The 5,931-nt window shown below is 43.2% G+C and overlaps 1 pseudogene across 1 annotated transcript; it reads right to left on the bottom strand.

Annotated features, from left to right (window-relative positions):
• Window positions 1–2,362: 2,362 nt before the first annotated feature.
• LOC307185993 (mitochondrial import inner membrane translocase subunit Tim17-B-like) lies at window positions 2,363–2,871 on the bottom strand (annotated as a pseudogene). The gene has a single exon. The product of its transcript is annotated as a mitochondrial import inner membrane translocase subunit Tim17-B-like (transcript).
• Window positions 2,872–5,931: the final 3,060 nt, after the last annotated feature.

Here is a 5,931-nt window from a genome sequence, read left to right on the forward strand (position 1 = left end):
TTGTGGATTTATGGATAAATAATGGAAAACTATTACAACAGTTAAAAGATAGAATCTTCATTTATCCAGAATCTAATGTTGAGTTATAGTCAGCAAAAGGATATATACAATGATACTATATATGTAAAATTTTAAGATACTCAATGATACTTTTATTACACACACACACACACACACATACATATACATGCACAAATATAGTAAAAAAAAAAAAACTAAAGGAATAATAGGCATCAACTGCAAAATAGTAGATATCCCTGAGAAAGGGAGAAAATGGCTGAGTGGGGCTTCAGTTATACTCTTAACATTCTATTTCTTTAAAACAAACCAAAAAAGGTAAAAATTAATATTGAATAAATCTAGGAAATGGATGTTTCATTATTTTCTATATGTTTAAAAATATCACAATTAAAATGGTAAAAGAAGAAGATTCAAGTATCCTTAAAGTAAGTTGTGAAGTATCATAATTCGTTCTTAGTTTTCATGTCATCCTTTTATACTTCCTCTCCCGTAACACTTTCCACAATTAGGTTCCCACGTCGTCTTAATTTTCCTTTACCCCTTAGCCAAATTTCCTCTTAAAGCACTCCTGGATCTGATCTTACTATCTAAGTAATAGGAATACTAGGTATACCAAAATTGGATCTTGCTGTAAGAATGGGACTAGAGGTGTTTTATATTTAAAAAAAAAAAGGGCCATTGGCACTCCTGATCCTCAGGCCTTCAGATTTGGACTGAATTACACCACTGGCTTCCCCAGTTCTCCACCTTGCAGACAGCTGATTGCAGGATTTCTCGGCCTCTATAATCTCCTGAACCAATTCCTATGATAAAATCTCCTCATATACATAGGATATATGAGATATATATATCTCCTATTGGCTCTGTTTCTCTGGAGAACCCTAATACATGCTTAATACATAGAGAAAAGAAAACCCAGTCAGCTATATTCACACCACACTATTTTCATATTGCATATTATACTTACAAAATTGTAAGTTGTAAGAAGCACCATTATTTTATGTATCTTAAAGAGAAACTTGCTGACATTTAAACTACAACACAATGCTTTCTTATTAGAATTTTAAAATGTGTATGTATTGAAAGAATTCTAAGTCTTTTGTCACAGACATTTAAAAATAAAATACCTGCTCTTGTACATGTTTGAGGAAGCGAAACAAATTGGTTAACATATTGCACAAGCTTCTTTGCATTCAAAATCAGACTCTTGTGAGTCTGACTTGGCTGGCATCCTAGATGCCCGTGTTTTTCCATAGCACACTTGTGTCATTAAGAACCTTGGTGTTGCAGCATTTCTTGAGTTCTCCACTCAAAAGGGGACTTCTGGGCTTCCCTGGTGGTGCAGTGGTTGAGAGTCCGCCTGCCGATGCAGGGGAGACGGGTTCGTGCCCCGGTCCGGGAAGATCCCACATGCCGCGGAGCGGCTGGGCCCGTGAGCCATGGCCGCTGAGCCTGCGCGTCCGGAGCCTGTGCTCCGCAACGGGAGAGGCCACAACAGTGAGAGGCCCGCGTATTGCAAAAAAAAAAAAAAAAAGAGGACTTCTGAGGTGTTGGTAATATTGTTTCTTTATCTGGTTGCTGATAACCAGGGATGTATTATTCAACTTGTGAAAATTCATTGAGCTTAAGTACACTTAACGATACTTGCCCTTTTCTTCATGTATGTATTATACATCAATAAAGAACTGTAAATTTTAGAAAAATGTTCCACTGTTTTTCTTCTGGAATTTTCTTACCAGCTACTGACTCTCCTTCTGCAAGTTTTGATGCTGGTCCTTGCTTGACCTAAGCAAATGTCAACTTAAGATTTTCAGACCAAGTTCATGAATGCGCATGAATGTACAATTATGTCAAGACTGTCATTTGGCTGCAAAAAATTTTAAGACACATCCCAATTTCATGAATTAAAAATGTGAAAAATGTTTGTCTTAAAATCACGTTACACTGATACTTTGCTTTTGAAAATAATGGCATAGTATTTTTCACATTGCTGTAGTGTTCACACCTTATTATTTTTTTGGCATTTCAAAACTGGCTTTATTTTATGTATTTATTTATTTATTTTTTAAACTGGCTTTAAATACTCATCAGGGTGCCATGCAAAGGGTCTGGGGTGAGAGCTTGTTACATATGAATGGGGGCTGGGGTGCCTGAGAGAGAAGGGACCCATCCATCAGGGCAGCTAGGGTGCTCCACCCCAAACCTGGGATAAGGTAACAGAGTAGAGGCCCTCTCTGGAGGGTCCCAGGACCAACTGGGAGCCAGCCCTCCCTTTGAGGTAGATCATCAGGGAAGGAGCCGAGGAGGAGCTCCCACGGTGGTGGTACAGGAGGTCACTTCCTCAGTGGTATTGCTGATAGCTGGGGTAGCCTGGGGCCGGGGTACCCTCCTTAGGGGGCAGCTGGCTGGGGTCCTCCAGGAATGGGGGTGCAGTGCGGAACTGCTGCAAGTGAGGAGGATGCCAACATCCTCGATGAGGGCCAACAGAATGCCTCCCATTATTGCCGAGCCCACCATGGCCAATGGGCCACTGCAGGCAGCCAGCACAGCCCCGGTCAATGCTCCACTGGTGATGGAGTTCCGGGGATCTTCCTTGCCCCGCAGCCGCACCAGACCGCAGTCGATGGTGGAGAACAGGCTCCCCCGCACCGCGAAGCTACCTCCAATCTGAGGGGCTTGGATCCTCACAGCGTTGACACCGCCTCTCATTCAGTGCCGAATTCCGACAGGGGCATTGCGGAAGCCCTTAATGGCCTGGAAGACTCCACCGCCGATTACACCCATAGTGAAGGCTCCACCGCAGTCATCCACAACTCACCATGGGCAAGGCTCCCAAGCGTACTCCTCCATGGCACCCTATATCTTATTTTTAAAATAACTCTATCAAAGTGCTTAATGGCTGGATATTCCATCCGAAGTTGCTTAACTAGTCCCATATTTTGATATATTTTCTTGCACCCATTTTTGCCGCTATAAATTACGTTGCAATGGATATATCCCCACACTTAGCTTGTGGTAGACATTGCTGGTTGCCTACCCCAAATCTACTGAATACCTCCCTCTCTTCATTGTGAACAGAAGCCCAGTTCTGTTGGGGTTGTTACAGTCCATTTAAGCTGAGGGGGTGAACAATCCTGTTTCCTGCTTTCACGGCTTCCACTGTTGGTAGCGTAGCCATATAACCCAATTCTGGCTAATGAGACTTAAGGGAAGGCTGCTGCAGGGATCCTGGTAAAGCTTTTTGCTTTCCTAGTAAAAGGGATACATGTGACAATGCCCCTTCTTGTTGCCTTAAACTTAGAAGAAATGTCTATGAAGGTAAGGTATTATCAGCTCCATGGTACAGACAAGGAGACCTGGGCACAGAAATGCTGAGTAACTTGCCTGTGGTCATACAGCTGTCAGTCGGCATTCAAATCTTAGTGTGTGGCTCCAACACACTAAGAATGACAAAGCAGAAAAGGAGCCCAAGATCTCGAAGGCATCACTGAGCAGCTGAACCCAGGCCAGCAACTGTTTACCTCCAGACTCCAATGTGAGACTCCAATGTGGTTAGACTATTTTTATTTATTGGCTGCATCAGGGCTTAGTTGCAGCACCTGGGATCTTCTTTGAGTCATGCGGGATCTTTCATTGCAGCGAGTGGTCTCTTTGTTGTGGCACGCGGGCTTCTTTCTAGTTGTGGCCTGCAGGTTTTTCTCTCTCTAGTTGTGGCGTGCAGGTTCCAGGGCATGTGAACTCTGTAGTTTGCGGCACGAGGGCTCTCTAGTCGAGGTGCGCGAGCTCAGGAGTTGTGGCGCAAGGCCTTAGCTGCCCTGCGGCACGTGGGAACCTAGTTCCCCGACCAGGGATCGAACCTCTGCATTGGAAGGCGGATTCTTTACCACTGGACCGCCAGGGAAGCCCCAGACTATTTTTAGATATACTCTGTTAACTTGCAGCAGAAACAGACCCAAACACATCTTTTGAGCTGCCATATTTTGGACCATTCTCTTTGATTAGACTCTCAAAGTGTGTTTGAGTCAAATATTATGACTATTTTTAAAGGCTCTTGGTACACAGCACTAATTATTTTCCCTAAGAATTGTACTAACTCAGCACTCTCTTAGCACTGGGTATTGCTGACTAGAGTCAGAGGGTGTCAAACTAAGGATGACTAGCACCATCAATAAACCAGTGGAAGAAGGTGAGACTATAACCCCTCTGGAGTATTTTCAAATCAATCCTTGCCTTGCTTTTAAGGTGCATTCCTCTTGTGGTTTAAAAAAAAAAATTCATGAGTCTTAAGATACATTATCCCTCAGCCTCAAATAAGTTATTTTGTTTCTTACACAATAACACAAATCAAAACACAGGTACTGTAAAAGACTGAGAAAACAAACTGGAAAGAAAAAAACCCTCACATGTGATCTCAATACCAAAGAAAATCACTTTACTATTTGGTGGCTTTCTTCTGGGGCTTTTATTATTCCCCATTTTCTTACAAGTGTAATTGGATTACACTATAAGTATTTTTATATTTTGTTCTTTTATAATAAGCATTTCCTATTGTAAATATTTTAATGGTTGCATAATATTCCATCATATGGATAAATCATAGTTTATTCAACCATTTCTGGATTAACAAAACAACAAAAACAGAATCTGCAGAAGGAAGTAAAGTTACCACCTCAGGTATGTGCTATATACAAATATATGGTATTTAAATAGTACAGAATTAGCTATGCTCTCAGTTTTTTTTTGTTTTTTGTTTTTTTTGCGGTACGCGGGCCTCTCACTGCCGTGGCCTCTCCCGTTGCGGAGCACAGGCTGCGGACGCGCAGGCTCAGCGGCCATGGCTCACGGGCCCAGCCGCTCCCCGGCATGTGGGATCCTCCCGGACCGGGGCACGAACCCGTGTCCCCTGCATCGGCAGGCGGACTCTCAACCACTGCGCCACCAGGGAAGCCCGAAAATTTATATTAATCATAAGCTTCAAAAAATTACACCAACTTTTAAACCCTTTATGATTCAGGAATTCATCTCCTACTGCTGCCCTGTTCATTGTTAAGTACCAGTGAGTTAGCAAACAGGCGTTTCACTGATGCCCCTAGCCCTGTGCTGTGCCTTTTTTATACAGTCATTTTGTAAGTCTATTTCCTTCACTGGATTAAAAGTTTCTATATGGCAGGAACATTGTGTTTGCAACACACACAGCTTCTAGCAGAGCGCTTTGCACACGGTGAGCATTCAATAGACATTTTTATATTTCAAACTAGTTCCCCCTAAATGGATAAGGGGTAAAACAAGTATTTGTAGCAATGGCAATTGTTGTTTCAAGTATATTAAGCAAAAAAACAAGAACAAAAAAACCTTGATATCTTTTTTTTTTTTTTTTTTTTGGTACGCAGGCCTCTCACTGTTGGGGCCTCTCCCGTTGTGGAGCACATACCCCGAACGAGCAGGCTCAGCGGCCATGGCTCACGGGCCTAGCTGCTCTGCGGCATGTGGGATCCTCCCGGACCGGGGCACGAACCCGTGTCCCCCACGTCGGCAGGCGGACTCTCAACCACTGTGCCACCAGGGAAGCCCTAGATATCTAATCTTTGATGAGAAATTTACTGAATGCTTTCTTTGTGGAAAATACCATGCTAAGTGCTTATAAACGTTAGTTGTCAAAATTCTCAAAACAATCAATGAGGTAGGTGGTATTTTATTTATTTATATTTTTGGCTGCGTTGGGTCTTCGTTGTGTCTTCGTTGCTGTGAGCAGGCTTTCTCTAGTTGTGGCGAGCAGGGGCTAGTCTTCGTTGTGGTGCACGGGCTTCTCATTGTGGTGGCTTCTCTTGTTGCAGAGCATGGGCTTTAGGTGCGGGCTTCAGTAGTTTTGGCACACGGGCTCAGTAGTTGTGGCTCGCGGGCTCCAGAGCT

The sequence above is a fragment of the Stenella coeruleoalba genome (genome assembly GCF_951394435.1).
Source record: "Stenella coeruleoalba genome assembly, chromosome: 4".
Taxonomy (NCBI): Eukaryota; Metazoa; Chordata; class Mammalia; order Artiodactyla; family Delphinidae; genus Stenella; species Stenella coeruleoalba.